The sequence below is a fragment of the Canis lupus genome, chromosome 25 (genome assembly GCF_003254725.2).
Source record: "Canis lupus dingo isolate Sandy chromosome 25, ASM325472v2, whole genome shotgun sequence".
Lineage (NCBI taxonomy): Eukaryota > Metazoa > Chordata > Mammalia > Carnivora > Canidae > Canis > Canis lupus.
Window position 1 is genome coordinate 45885673 of NC_064267.1, and position 16115 is coordinate 45901787.

A 16115-nucleotide genomic window follows, 5' to 3' on the forward strand; every position below is an offset into this window, starting at 1 on the left:
GTAAAACATTGTCACTCAGGGAACAATGGAGTCTGGCGGGGACCATCAACCCTGTCATTATAACTGGTATTGATCACGTCTGCTCATGTCAAATTGACCTTTGCCCTCTCCACAATAATTTCAGTAAACTCATTACTTTTTTTTTTTTTTCAGGGCACTATAAAGGCCCCAGAAAGAATTTAGTCAGCAAGTTTGATTTACCCAGGGTCTGAATATAGAGTTCTTTGTCTACTTTCCCCATTCTAGAAACTTCTGACATCATCAACAATGCTTAGAACCCAGGAATGATGTAACAAAGTCCAAGGACTCTCCAAGCCACCTTTGCCTCGTGTGTTCTTATAATTAAATCAGAGACATTGCCGCTTCTTCTGATTTTGGGAGGTTTTTTTTTTTCTTTTCTTTTCTTTTTTGTTGAAGCCATTCTCTTGGTAAACATCCTGTGCAATTAAAAATTCACTTTGGGGGCAACTGGTGGGCTCAGCCGGTAAAGCGTGCAACTCTTGATCTGAAGGTTGTGAGTTCGAACCCCATATTGGGTATAGAGATTACTTAAAAATAAAATCTTAAAAAATTTTTTTTACCTATTAAATCCTATGTTTAGACGGCTTGCAACAGATCTGGACTGAATGTATGATCTCTGAGAAGTCAGCATTGAAGTGAACGCCTACCTTTAAATGCACGTGCCTTTATATTTTTACTTCTCACGAAGAGCACTTGCTTGCTTGTCACATGTCAGTACGGACTGAGCATAAAATGCTTGCTTTATATTGGATGTGCGTCAGGGTGGCTACGGTGGCTACACCCATTAACATAAGCAGGTTGACCATCACTCCTTCATCCATAAATACCTCTTAGGACATAAGCATGCCCGGACCATTTGAGCATTGAGTAGGGGTGATGATGGGGGAAAAGATATTTACAATATGCCCAAGACATGATCCCTTTATGCAGGATATTTACTCTCTGGCTGGGGAGGTAAGTGATGATGTTTTTAGAAAATGTGTCTTCTCATTTTGCCTCTTATTGTTTTCCTACCTACTCATCAACCACTTATATTTCACCTTTTCTGTGTTTCAGAGATCCCATTTCCCATCTTTCTTTTCTTTTCCTCTCCTGTGCTAGTATGCTTAGTTAATCTGAGGAATTAATCTTGCCTCTGGTGGTATCTAGAGCCAAAGAATGGCTCACCTGCTGTTCAAGGCTGGGCAGCCTGGACTTTTCCAGAATCTTATCTTCCTCCTCCCATTGTTGCCACACATGTGCCTTACCTCACGTGTCACAGGAGGTCCCAAAGGTCCTAGTCTTATGAGCCTCCTCTCTTCCTTCTCACTGAGCCATGGCCTGTGTCATGGGGCACAGCTAAACATCTCACTCAATATCCAACTCAACAAAGGAAAGGCGGGCTTTCAGACAGGTAAATGAGAACACCACCCGATGGACACCCCGGGCTCACAGCCATTGCACATCCTTGCGGCCTTGTGAGGCTGTGAGACCATCAGTGGACCCGTGTGCTTGGGTCATGATATAATAGGCCACGTCTGCCATAGAGGAGAGAGTTCAAGTGAAAGGCAGGAAAGGAACAGCCCATCATTTCAAATGCAAGTACACTCTTTGGGGAAATAATTCAATATGCATTCGTTTAGGACATACTTTGTGAACATACATTTTGTGTCAGGTGATGGCATCATAAAACCTTGTCCCGATTTTCAGGAAGTCTATAGACTAGTGATAAATGCAGACAAATCACCCTGCAGGAATACCAGTGACATAAGTTTCTAAGAGGGCGGTGAGCCCAGAGCACAGGTCAGGTGGATGGTGGATGGTGTGGACAGGGTGGGGCAGGGAGTGAGGCGAATAGTCTCAGGGACAGCTTCTGGGCAGGTGGCATCCAGACAGGGGCCATCACTAACAGATACTCAGGTAGCTACGATATGCTGTTAGCTCCCTGGTGTCTGTGATTGTGTCCTCATATCTTTCTGAATGCACTAGGGTCCCCCAGTGGTTTGGGACAGTGTGGTCATGAGCCATTGGAAGAAGACAAAGGAGCTCACTTAAGGGCTCACACACCACATCTCGGGGACAGGCCACTGGGTGACAGCACAGGTGTGATCTACAAGCAGCTGAGGACAAAGCCCCGGAGAAGTCCAGGTGACAGACAATTCAGGAATTTCTTCTGGGAGCCCCAAGGATCCCTGTGCCCAGACTTCAGGTGGGGAATACAAAATTATACTTAAAATCTTAAAATCATAGCACCTGCTTGAAGGGCCTGCCCCGAAGACTTACTGCGTTGGAGGCTACGGGTGATCATAGCAACAAGAAATACAGCTTCCGTCAATTCAGCCAATAGTGTGTGCTCATAGCACCTCTCAGTTGCCGTGTGTCGTAACCACAAAGGCTTAGCACTTGATATTTCTTAGATTTATTTTGATAATACCATGTTAATGTTAAGCGGATGTATAAAGAGGCGAGTCTGGAGAACTACAAATAGAAGGAAATTCGCTCTCATCTAGTGGCTCACAAGAGGGCCTGCATGGAGGAGGAGGCAGTGAGGACCCATGGGGCAGACCCCAGACGACCCTCAGCCAGGCCTGCCGGCTGCGCATAGGGACACCTGTTCTTTCCTTTTGGCTCTACAGTTCTGAGTTTCCACTGGCCACACGAACATAGAGATTCCCAAATCCTCTTCAAATAGAGGCCCTGTTCAAGGCTCGTTGGCCCCAAAATCTCTCTTTCCCTCCTCTCTCTCTGTCTGTCTCTGTCTGCGTGTCCATCTGCATAGCCCTCCAGCTCTTGTCCTGCAGCCTTGCTCCTTCTGCTCCTGAAGGCGTCTCTGCTTCTCCCCATCACTCAACTCCATCTGCTAAATCTGTGCGCCCACCCCACTTGCTGAACCTGCCCTGGCCAAGGTCGCTTCCTAAATGCCACGCAAGCTGGGGTCGCCTTCAGTGCTTACTCCTTTGTCCCTGTGGCATCCAGCACTCCCGACCATGTTCTTTTTTTGCCAAGACCCCCTCCACCTTGGCTTTCCTGCCTCTCATTACAGCCCTGACTCCCAGCTTGTTTTAACTCCGAGGTTCCCCCACCGGGTCCTCGTCTTCCACTTGCCCCTGAACCGTGCGTGTTTTCTGGGTCCTCTGCTCGGTCCCCTTTCCCACCACCCCCCATGCATGGACAGTCTCACTGCTCCAGAGAAGGGACTAATCTTTCCCAGACACGGACGTCTACCTGCCCTGTGCTCAGCCCCTTCCTGGACATTTCCCCTGAGGTGTCTCCCATCATGGTCCCAGATGACCTCACCATGGCCCTCCTGTCTCCCTCTTCTTATTCTTTCACCCGTCGGCTTGTCTCCCAGCCAGAACCCGAAGCTGCCACACATTTGGAGATGAGCTGAGGGCAAGCCCTACCGCACCAGGAGGGAATACAGGTCACCAGGAGTGACCTTGATGGTATCATCCTAGCTCACAGGTGGTGGGAGCCCTGTTGTGTCCTGGGTCAAGGACACCACTCAGGAACTGCGCATTGCCCTGTAGCACCAAGGGGGACAGGACGAGGTGCAGGTGGAGAGTCAGGTGTGCTGGTCACCATCAGATCTTGCACTTTTAAGCTGGCTGTGGTGCGGAGGCCCACTTTCCACCTACTTGTAACCCACAATGCCCTGGGATGACCTCTCCAATTTAGGAGTGCAGCTGAATGACTATTTTGAATATTACTGGGTGAGTATGAAAATTATGATATTGGAAATTCTTTGTTAACTAGAACATCACAGTTCCTAATGTTTGTCTCATTAAAGCAATTCTAAACTGCTTAACACGATGGCAAAGAAGGACTTTGTCAACCTATAAAGCCCAGGTTATAGAAGACCAAGCCCATGGGAAACTATCTGCAATGCTCTGTAATAATTGTCTAGGGGGGCACATGGGTGGCTCAATCGGTTAAGCGTCCAACTCTTGATTTCAGCTCAGGTCATGATCTTACGGTTGTGGGGAATCGAGCCTCGCATTGGGCTCAGTGCTGGGCGTAGAGCCTGCTTTAGAGTCTTCCTCTCTCTACCCCTCCTTTCCTCCCTCCCCCCACTACCAGGCATGCACTTTTTCTATAATAAATAAATCTTTAAAAAAATGTCTAGGAAAACCCAGCACATACAGGACCTGGGTGGGGCAGCCACTCTGAGTCAAAGGGAGGATGTGACCCTCAGCCTGGCCAGAAGGTCTGACAGCAGGAAATGTCAGAGTAGCCTTGGGATCATCGACTTCATTTACAGAACTGCAGACAGTTCAGCAGATGAGAATAAGGAGCCTCAGGTCCTATAAAGAATGACTTCCCAGGACCTTCCTGTGATGGACCACATCTCACCTGCCCAAGGATCACCAGGGATGCTTGGGGTGGTGTGGCCACCTGCAGGCCATCCTCCTTTTGTCTCCCAGGGCACGTAGGAAGCCAGAGCCAGGTTTGTGATGCTTGCTCATCCACTTTCCGCTGCTCTGGTTCCTCAGGAAGCAGGGTCAGAGCCAGCACCAGGAAGAAACACAAACTTCACTTGGAAGAGATCTGGAGCCTTCCCTCGGTTCTTGGACCATCTGTAAACAATCTTGGGACAAAACTGTCTGATACAATTGGGCAAACTTTAATGAGGGTCTTGAGACGAACAGAAAGCTCAGTCAGGAGCAAGAAGCCAGAAAGAAGGGACTGACAGGTGATCACCAGGTTCCTGGGCCTGCTGCTCCCCAGGCCTGACAGGTCTTCTGCAAGCCAGTGCATGCAGCCAGAAGCACAGTCCATGTGCAGGCAAGCAGATGGGCTTCGTGGACAATGGCACAGCTGGAAAGCTCAGGATGATCCAGAATCGAGGTCCCTGAGCATGTGTAACTCCATAAAAGTGATGGAGAAGCTGTGCAAACCAACGGAGAGCATCCTGCTATGTCAACCTGCTGTCACAGCACCGAGTCATTACTTAGGAAGGCTTCTCTAAAGCTTCGCCTGCTCAAAAATAGGTCCAGCTGGTATGCGAATAGAGACCCTCCAACGGACAATATCTGTGATATTGTCGAGTGACACTTCATCAACACAACACAGCAAAACTCTGTTCCTCAAAACTCCCAAGTATTTGTCACAACCAAACGGTCTATTCATTTACTGGGAAGACTTAGGCGTAGGGACATATTTTAGGTATATTTGATTTGGTCTCCTGCTTTTCTGAAAGGGATGTTTGACTTTGTTTTTAATACCATTGCCCCGGGAGTTGGCAAGCTCTGGGCTCCAGTCTGCCCGGTAAGATGATGTGGGATGAGGGCCAGCTTTTACCCTCCTATCTGTGAAGTGGACATGGAATAGCACCTGTCTCCTAAGTCACAGAGACCCATTGCTGCACCTGGAGAATAGGAAACATTAGTAACAGCTCTTGTGGTCTTACCTTCCATCACATCATCTTACGTCACTCATCCCATCGCCCTACCTGGTCATTTTGTACTCTGCTTGGGGGTCACTAAAATATCACTTCACAAGTGGCTGGATCAGTCTTCTGGTCTGTAATTATTTCAGCAAATGGTTACAGCAGATTTCATCTGAATATGGGTTCCATCAGCTTATAAGAGAATAAAAGGTCATAGTCTCCACTTTCAATGGGAGAATAAGCGCCATTTATGTGCTCTGTCTCCTTCATGCTCCCCACATGTGGAGCAACCACATCAGGGAATTTGCATATTCCAATTCCTTCTCCGACAGACTCCTGATTTTGTCTACTGAAATCTGCAAAAAATCATGAAGTCCTGAGTGTGATCACATGACTATAAAATGATTATTTTGTTACAGCGCTTACCTTCCCGAACAGTTGAAAGTCAGTCATCTACAATGAAAAAATAATGTTTTTTCTGCTCTTCATTTTTATGCCAATACCTGAATTGGGGTATGTGTATTGTAGGTGGTGTGTATGTGTGTGTGTGGTGTGTGTGTGTTTCTTGTGTGTGTGTGTGAGTGTATGTGAGATGCATGGTATGTGAGGTTTTTGTGTGTATGATGTGTGTGTGTTTGTTTTGTGTATGTGTGATATGCATGGCATGTGGGGGTTTTGTGTGTGATGTGTGGGTATGTGTGCATATACATGTGTGGTGTGTGATGCTTATGGTGTGTATGAGTGTGTGTGGTGAACGGTATATGTAGTGTGTGCGTATGTGTGTGTTTGTGTGTGTGAGAGATGTGCATGGTATGTGGATGTGTTTTTTGTCAGTGATGTGGTCTGTCTGTGTGTGCGTGTGTGCGTGTGTGTGTGTGTGTGTGGCGTGTGTAAAGGGGTGTGCTATTGGCTGAGGTCCGGCCAAAATGAGTGTGGGCTTCATAAAGCCGCCATTGGGGAGATTACAGGGCTGTTTCTGTCTCCCTCAGCAATGGCTCTGCCACAAGGGGAGGGTCAAGTGCGGGCCGTGTAGATCTTCCCTGGGGCCCTCACAGGCCCGGATTCTTACCTAAGAGGCAAAGGCAGCCATGGTCACTGTGCAAGAGAGTTAATGCTGCAAGTCTGACTGCTGTCCCTAGGAAGGAAGGCCAACTTGGGAGATGGCCCTTGGCTGGTGTCTGGGAGTTTTGGGGGTTCCCCAGCATCCCCAGGACTGACGAGCATGGCCGGCTGTACCCACACTGTGTGTAGACAGCATGGTTGAGGCTGAACACCTGCTCTTCTCCTGGGAGGCTGGAAGGTGCCCACGGGACCAGCCCCCAGTGAAGTCCCCGACGCTGAGTGTCTGATGAGCGTCCCTGGAAGACTTCACCCACGTTGTCACAGTTGTTGCTGGAGGAATTCGGGGTGACCCAGGACTCTTGGAAGCTTGCACCTGGCTCCCCCTGGATGTCACCCCGTGCTCCTTCTCCCTTTGCTCATCGCTCTGCATCTTTGTGCTGTAATAAACCACAGCCTCAGGCACGGCTGCCTGCTGAGTCCCGGCAGTCCCCCTAGAAGCCATTGACCTTGAGGGTGGTCCTGAAGACCGCCAATCCAACCTTCTTTTTGGGGGATGTGTGAGGATGAAGTGAAAGCCTTTGAAATTTTGAAGAACCCAAAGGCCCTTGAAAATCCCTTCAGTAAAATATGTTGTCATTCAAAGAGCTCCAACCTAGGCCATCTCGGGGTTTGAGCAGATACGGTGAGAAGAAATGACCCTGCTCCATTCTGCTTGGCCTTGTAACCAGTTTCAGTCGTAGCTGTCTTAAGAAAATTGGGTTCCTTTGTACTCAGAGAATCTTATTTTCTAAACAGGGACATAGGGAGGGCAGAAGGGAGAGTCTGGGGGATGAGACATGAGCTTCAGATCAGCCCAAGTATTTCCCAGCCCTGAACATTTGAGAAGTGACACAAGTTGGCTTTTTCCTCCCCCGTCTTAATGGACTAAGCCTTTGCAGGTCAGCATTCCAGATCAATGATGGAATCCCAGGGAACATTAATTCTATGATCAGCAAGCAGGGGGAAAGTGCACCCTGACATGTCCCTGGTGCACACTGTGCAGGTCACGGATTATCGATGGCCGGAAACTGCATTAGCTTGTAGCATGGTTCTGTAATTATGAAGGTGCAGGTGCACATGGGAGCATGCGCACACATGCACACACACCCAATCCCAGTGCAGAGTACTCTGGAGCACAGGCTCTGGAGACAGATACACCTGCATTGGAATCCTGACTTTCTTTCTACCCGATGGCTCTGCGATCGTGGGGGAGTTTTTCTAACTACGCTACACCTCGTTTTTGTCACCTGCAAAAAGTGCACAATCATTCCTACTTCCTGTAGGTGTTTTGAGGATTCAGTGAGGAAACGATCCAAGAAGCAGAGTAGACACACAAGACACAGGAGGAAGGTGGCTGCCAAGTGGCCTCGCAGGGGGCCAGCCAGCGCTTTCCAGTGGACTGCTCCTTCACACCTGCAGTGAAGGGGCTCTCTCTGTCCTGGATGGTACCTCAACTGTAGCATCGGCATAACTGTGACGTCCTCCTCACGTGGCTCTTGTGAGAAGCACACTGAAGTCACCCACGTGGCATGCTGGGAGAGGCCTAGCTCAGCCCGAGTACTCAGTAAACGCTCCCCTGCCATTACTGATACCTAAAATATCTCAGAGCTCGCTTCTCTAACATCTTGCTTTACACGGTTCCTTGCATCCAATCTGTTTCCTTCATACCAAACAGATTGCAAATCTTTTGAAAAATAGAAATGAATTAAGAGCGTGTAGTAGTCTCCAGCAGCAGGAAGAGAAAAGAGAGCTCCCGCAGCTCTTCAGAAGGTCTAGAGGGGTGAGGTGATGCAGGCAGGAGGGCTCGAAACTAGAAATCGGGAGGGCACAAGCGCCAAGAGCAAGGGTGTGTGGACAGTGGAGAGAAGTACCATTCTGCAAGAAGGTAGGAGACGAAGTTCTTCTGTTATCGTCGGTACACCGTTGCTGTTCTAGAAGCATCTCACGTTCATTGTTCAAGTGGGCTCACCTACTAGACTGGTTGCCTAGAAGGTAAGGATTGCACATTATCTTCACCTAGAGTCCCTCCTCCCAGGTAAAGCCTGCATATTGAACGGGTGGCTGAAAATTGTTAACTCCGTATTCAGAGAACGGATGGGTGAACCATATCAGCTGCTTTCCTTTGTATCCACAAGCAGCCCCCGCGACAGAAGGGCTTGCATGGATCCATTGAGCAATTTCCAATTTTTTAAAAAGATTTTATTTATTTATTCATGAGAGAGAGAGAGAGAGAGAGAGAGAGAGCAGCAGCAGCAGCAGAGACACAGGCAGAGGGAGAAGCAGGCTCCATGCAGGGAGCCCGATGCGGGACTCGATCCTGGGTCTCCAGGATCACACCCTGGGCTGAAGGCGGGGCTAAACCGCTAAGCCACCGGGGCTGCCCAATTTCCAGTTTTAATAGAAATATTGCTTGCGAACAGATCTCCAGTAGCCTTTCTGCATTTGGCATCAACAGTGCCCCGGTGCACAAAAGAGGTCAGCTTGGGTAGAAATTTATCACGTCCATGAAGAATATAGCTTATCAGGGACAGCAATGTTAATAGAATCCATAACTGAGTCACTCAAGCAATTATAATGTGAGAGAACAGAAGGTGGTGGCTATCCCTGCTACAGCTGAAATAAAGCCCACTCTGAGCTGGAAAAACCAGAGCTTCGGCGAGCCCTGCCATTGTTAATGATATATTCTAGATGCGCTTAAAACAAAGCCTCTGAGTCACGTTGGGTTTGACGGTGAATGTCAGCCAGCACCCAGATGGTCCGAAAGTGAATTGGCAATTCGTTTATTTGTTTTGTTACCCATGAGAAAGTATTTGCTGAATGCCAACAATGTGCCTGGCTCTAGTCTCAGAGGTGGGGCCGCCGTGGAGTCACTTCATCACTAAAATCATGGGAATGACGGCTGCTATAGTGGTTTATGGTCCAGGTCACAATTTGGGTGGAAGTAAGTATAATGGTGAATAGGTAAGGAGGTGTACACAGAAATTATATTTTAAATGTCCGTAAATGTAACGGATTTAAGGCCAAATTTCTTAAACTGGTCCACTAGCAATGTGCCTTGAGGTGTGAGGTGTGTAAAGTCTAAATAAATACGAAGCGCATTCATGGAACGTGAAAGCGCTCCCTATTTGTTTAACTTGCAAATTTGAGGGGGAACCTGTGATTTTTTAATATAGGGAAGTTATACCGAGGGATGCAAAATTTTATATGTTTTTTTTAATAGTGAAACACCGAGCTTGAGAGAAATTCCCCTCTTGTAGCAGCACCTTTAGATCTCAGGTCTCTAAAGGATGTGTTTATTCTGTTCTGCTACTTTGGTAGGCTGATGGGAAAAAAAAAATCTGAAGAGTCCTGTTTCAGTGTGTTTTCTTTATTCCTCGATATTCTGGTTAAATTTCTCATTTGAAGTAATCTACTAATACCACTTCTTGCAATAGGATGAGTATGGTTTAGAAGGTAATGGTATTTGGTGTTACTGAAAACAAGACTTAACTTTTAATGAAAATGAGTCTTGGTAGCTCCACAATCTCACATGAAAACTTGACTGTCTTTTTTTTTTTTTTTTTTACTGTTGTAGCTTGAATATAAAAGCTCCGAGGAAAGCTTGTCCAAGTGGTGTGTTCTTTTTTTTCAAGAGCAAACACCTCATCAATAAGAGCTGGCATTAAAATACACTAAAGTAATTGATCTTGGGAATAATGAGGACAAAACATTGGATGATCCAACTTCTCCACCTACAGCTAAGGTCAGGCTCAGAGGAGGTCATGAATGTATTGACTCATAAGACGTAGCACTGGCCTGCAGAGGTCAGTTGGGAGCAAAATAATTGTAATAGTTCCAGAAATAATCAGATTAATTCAGGCATTGGGGTTAGGTAGGTCCCCAGCAATGCTTCTCATAGTTCTTTGTGAATAGAGACGGCCGGTTGCTTATTAAACATATGGATTCCTGGCATCCATCCCAAAGATTCTGATTCAATAGGTCTTCAGTTGCTTTGATGAACATGCTTGTCCTCACCAGCACCTCAAGGGATTCTGATACAAGTTATAATCTGACTATAGCTCGACAAAATATGGCCCTAGGTGGCCCATGGAGAGACTTCATCGTAGTCCCGTGAACCCCTGAGATGGAATGGCAACTTAGTTTTGTGGGTTCATATTCCTGGAAAGGGACCCATATCTTTCTTCAGATTCCCAAAGGGGTCCTGACCATGAGCATTTCGGGGCTGGAAAGGAGGCCCTGAATCTGGACTCTGCGGTCAGCAAGACAAAGGAAGGAGATAGAAGAGAAGAGCTATGTAAACTGGCATGGCCGTTTAGTGCATGGATATGAGGAATTAAGCTTGGAGTTTAAAATAAATTAAAATATTGGATTTAAAAAAAAGGAGAGAAGACACTTTGTGGGTGTCTCAGGATGGGGGCGATCCATGCCTTAAGACCTTCCATCTATCTCTCTGTCAACAGATGCACTGTTGTTATGACAGCGGGGGAGGAAATGTGTGGCGGCTGCTGGAGCCGTTATAGGCAAGTAAAATGTGTTCTCAGACGTACAAATTATTTTAACCTCCCTGGAAGACTGACCAAGAGGCCAGGAATGCTGGACTGATAGTAATTATGGGGAAGAGATCCAGGTTTCTGCATTTCAGGTGTTTCTCCCACCCGCGGGCTCCCCCAAGTGCTATCCAAACAGACGTCAAGAGAGGTTGAAGGGGCCGAAGGTGGCAAAATGTAATCAGAACAAAAAAGTAAAAGAATCAAGAAATAAAAAGAGGAGGAAGGGAAGGGGAATGCATTTCCATTCCTGAAAAATGGATTTCTCATATAAAGAAATAGTTTCACCTCCATGATCAGACACTGAATCGAGCCTCCTGTGAATGTTGCTGCGAGGCTGCTGTGCACTCTGCGGAGGGGGATCTGGTGAAGGACCATGGGTGAGAATAGAGGGACGGGCTCCCCACCCTGCAGGTGGTGTGAGCGTTGCAGTAGAGGGCCATCCTCCATGCCCAAGCCATTGTGCCAAGCCCCTCATTTGGGACTTTTGTTTCCTCTGCACTCTCTCTCTCTCCCTGTGGACTTGACATTCTAGAGCGAGGCTGCCTGGCTCGAGGGGTGAATTTCTGTTGTCTTGCTTCCTCACCCTGAGAGAGGGACCACTGTGTCCACTGCCACCCTGGCCCCAGCCCCTGAATAAGGGCCCTGTACCCTCGCTGACTTGACATGACCTGTAAGTGACATGACTTTCACTTCCCCTTATGAGGCAGCCTCTACTCCCGGAGCCTAGAGAGGGTCTCTGCTTGTGCCCGGCAGAGACAGCGTGCATGGATCGGGGTGGGCTGGGGACATGATGCTGGTGTACAAGAATTCTGACATTATCCTCTCCAAGGTCAGGCTGCCGTGTGCTAACCAGCTGCAGTTTTGAGCATAGCGGGGGCCCTAAAGGGGCGAGATAAAGGCAAGAGAGTAAAGGAGCTTGCAGAGATCCAGCACCGCTGGCAATGGTCTCAGCCAGCTGAAGAGGGGTGGGTGAAGGGACTGTTTTCAGAAGCAGGAGGATGGGGAGCCCATTATGATGTGGGGTTCCAAAGGGTTCTGATTGGAGCTGCAGCCACAGGGCAACCAGCTCCTGCAGAGCCACGCCAGGTATGAAGAGCAGAGGAGCACCAACACTCCAACCTCTCCCTCCTGCCCTCCCAGGATCTTGGCCAGGGGCTCCCTTTGGCTGGATCCAATCAGAAGCCAGAGGACAAGGAAGCCCAGTGAGGCGGCCCCTAGAAGTCAGCCTTCTGGGCACAGAGCCTGGCAGAGGAGGGTGGATAAGAGACGCGCAGGTGAGAGGTTGGGCTGTATGAAAATGGATGAAAACCAGCACCGATACATAAAAAGGGTGTAGATGAGAGACAAGTGACCTGGTGGTGGCCACATATTTTTTTTTTCCATGAATGAAACTCTTTCTGTCTGAAGCTCCTGCTACAAGAATTGGTGTGTTGGGAGGCTCCTCACTTCTGTTAAGTTTTATCAAACAAGCCAAAGGATGGTGTAATGGACTAGTGTCCCCCCCACTCCAATTCCTATATCAAAGCCATAATGCCCCATGTGACAGCATTTGGAGATAGGACCTGTGGGGAGGTAATTGAAGTTTAATGAGGTTGTAAGGGTAGGGCTCAAATTGGGTAGGACTGGTGTCCATATAAGAGAAGGAAGAGACACCTGGGAGCGCTCTCTCTGTTCGTGTGCACACAGAAGGTCCATGCGAGGACACAGGGAGGAGGTGGCCGTTTGTAAGCCAGGAAGACAGGCCCTGCCATACATCAACCCCGCTGGCACCTTGATTTCAGGTTTCTTGCCTCCAGGGCTGTGAGAAATAAACCACAGTCACCTAATGTATGTCCAGGACGCCTAGCCTGCGGTGTTCTGTGTCGACAGCCCGAGAAGTCTGTAACACAGACGGAAACTCCCCAGTAGAGAATCCGGAATTGGTGTGGGACATAGTTGTCTTCACAGCAAACAGTAGAAAACGAAAGGCCTTTGTTGACAAATGCTCTGCCTAATTCTCTTGGTGTTCCAAATCTTTTTCTCAGCCTTTAAAAGGGGACCTGTGGATGACTTGGGGCTCAGCAAAGAAAAGGGAGTGTCTTTGATGACCTTGCATGAAAATTCCCCTAAAATAGGCAGCAGTCAGCAGTGAAGGAAGCCTTTGGAGCAGGGGCATCTGGAAGCAGCGAAAGTGGACACAGACAGAGAGGGAGCATGTCAGGTGAGGGAGGTGGCTTCTTTGACTCATATGATGTCTACACCAGCCTCGGCCTAGGTGGCTGCCAACCTCACTATGTCCCCATGGGAGGCATGACCACCAGGGGCAGCAGAGGCAGGTCTCCCAAGACATCATCTGGTCTGACAAGGCCCTGGCTGTCAGGGTCCAGCTGTGCTCACTGGGGAGGCGGACAAAGACAGCGGGAGATTGGTCTATCAGCAGAGCTCGATCTGGAGCGGTCCAGAGGTGGCATCAGGGTGTCCCTGATGGATGAGAGCACTCAGGTGGCCAGGAAGAAGCAGCCTGATAGCAACCTGGTACCTGGCATTCAGAACCTCCTCTCTGGGGCCTTCTCATTTGCAGCTTATATTTGAAACAGCATTCACTGTAGTGGCAGCTTCATAATATGTCAGATTTCTTCCAACCCACAGCCACGTGGATGCCTTATTTTCTTTTTACCTGAGGGTCAGTCTTTCCGGAGAAAATAACTATTTCCCTGAGTTGGGGAGAAAATAACTATTTCCCTGAGTTGCCCACAGGTAAAATAGATTAAACTATACATATGTCCCAGGGCCAGATACCCCAATACATCCCCTAAATTTAGTGGGGGGGGGGGGGAAATGACAATTATTTTCACATGATGCAACAAGGAGGGGATACTATTAACTTTATTCATAAAAAAACCCTCTGATAAAATTCCCATGATAAGCTCTAGTTGGTTTGGATTATATACCACTTCATTCTTTTTTGCTAGACTTTTATTTAGGACTTTTGTTTCTATTTTTGTGAATGTGATGAATATAGAATTTCCCTTTTTTGCATTGCCTGAGTAAGCATTTGGTGCTGGAGTTATGCTAGATTTATAAAATGTACTGACCTACATGAAAAAAAAAAAACTATAAGGCTTTACTGGGAGATGCAAAAGATGTTCGAAGGGAGAAAATCCAGAATAAGGGGCACCTGGGTGGCTCAGTGGTTGAGCGTCTGCCTTTGGCTCAGGTTGTGATCCCGAGGTCCCAAGATCGAGTCCTGCATCAGGCTTCCTGCAGGGAGCCTGCTTCTCCGTCTGCCTGTGTCTCTGCCCTCTCTCTCTGTGTCTCTCATGAATAAATAAAATCCTAAAAGAAAAAAAGAAGAGAAACCCCAGAGTGAGATATCCCCTACTGGATGCACAGTGAACATTAAAAAATGTGACTTCTTCCCATACATTTTTAGGTTTAATACAGCCTTCATCATCACTTTTTAGAACTTGATGAAATAAATGTAAAGCTCATCTGGAAAGGAAAAAAAAACAGAAAAGAGTAATTTTCCTGTTAGGACTCTCCGTGTATTTTCTAAATAGTGTAATATACGGAGTTAGTTTTTCTTAGCAGATGTTTTTTTTTGTTTGACCTTGATTACCGATCTCACCTTGTACGAGGACATTCCCACTGTGGTCAGAGAATGTGACTCTGGGATTTCTGGTCAGTGGGAATTCCATGATGTTCTCTTTGTAGCTCGCGTGTGGTCACTTCTTATACATGCTCCTCTGTATGGTCCTTGTAGGTAAAGAGCTTGAGATATAGTCACAAAGGCGACTTTATAACCGTAAAATTGTCCTTATGTTTCTAAAATCTTTGCTTTATGAGTTATGATTTATTGAGGCGCAGAGATCCATCATGCATGAGCAACTGCACAGATTCCAGAAGGAGGGTAAAAGTCACATAGGAATTTAGCATGAGAGCCAACGGCCCGGGTCAGCGATGGAGGGATAGGAACAGTTGCTCATCTGTGCTTTACCTTACTCGTCACACCAAAATAAATTCCGGATGCATCAGAAATCGATGTGTAAACTATTAAACTCTACAATTATTAGAAGAAAGCACGGATTCTATCCTTGGAAACTTGATGTGAGGAAGGCCTTTCTAAGCGTGACACAAACTCGAAAGGCACAATGGAATCGACCAGAACATTTAACTTTATTTTTTTTTAAGATTCAAAAAAAAAAAAGATTTTATTGATATATTTTAGAGAAAGAGAGTGTGTGCAGGCAGGAGGGGAAGCCGAAGAGAATCTCCAGCAGACTCTGCACTGAGCGCAGAGCCTGACACGTGGCTCAGTCTTACGACCTGAGATCGTGACCTGAGCCGCAACCAAGAGTCCGATGCTTCACCAACCTGAGCCCCTCAGGTGCCCCTTAGTTTTATTTTTAAAGAATCCAGCAAACTATTTCAAAGGCAAAATTGAATGCCCAACCGAGGTTAGAATTGCAACATACATATGAGAGACAAGTAATAAGTTGTCTGCAAGACCACAAGGGCCACAAGACCACAAGGGGTGAGAAAGATCCAGAGCCCCGTTTACCCTGAATCTTTCAGAAATGTAAAATTGTATCTTTTGACCTTTTTTTTTAATAACGCTTTTTCCCCTGAATCCTCTTTTGCCTCTTTTGGAACATTTTTATTCCTGCTTCCTCTCCCTTCACAGTTCGCCAAATATATCTCTTTGCCTTATTTTTATTTTTAACTTTCTTGGGTCATTTTATTTTTAGGTGTGTCTTAGAAGCAGAATATCTTCGGATTTGAAAAAAAAAATTAATCCGAGCTTGCCCTTCTGAGGAGCAATTTAATCCACGTGCGTTTACGTAACATGAAATAAATCTGATCCATGTATGGCATCTTTTTTTTTTTTTTTTGCCCTTTTTAAAAGATTTTGTTTGGTGTTAGTTGTCATCTTCTTTTGCAATATAAGCGATGTCTGCCGATGTCTGTAATATCCCACAGTAGTTTAAAGGTTGGCATCCTCTCTGAGGCCCCAACAGTCACATATTGGACAATATACAACAGCAGTTTCAAACACCACTAACGGCACGTAACTTCTTCTGGTCTTTCCTGTTTTC

General features: G+C 47.0%; 2 long non-coding RNA genes across 2 annotated transcripts; both read left to right on the forward strand.

Moving 5' to 3' along the window:
- Positions 1 to 1274: 1274 nt before the first annotated feature.
- On the forward strand, positions 1275 to 11011 carry LOC112669940 (uncharacterized). Its single transcript, XR_003142667.3, has 4 exons — positions 1275 to 1414; positions 1990 to 2209; positions 10065 to 10232; positions 10951 to 11011. It is a non-coding gene; the product is annotated as an uncharacterized LOC112669940 (long non-coding RNA).
- Positions 11012 to 12099: 1088 nt separating this feature from the next.
- LOC125753635 (uncharacterized) lies at positions 12100 to 15911 on the forward strand. The gene is made up of 3 exons (XR_007405899.1): positions 12100 to 12314; positions 13065 to 13240; positions 15768 to 15911. It is a non-coding gene; the product is annotated as an uncharacterized LOC125753635 (long non-coding RNA).
- Positions 15912 to 16115: the final 204 nt, after the last annotated feature.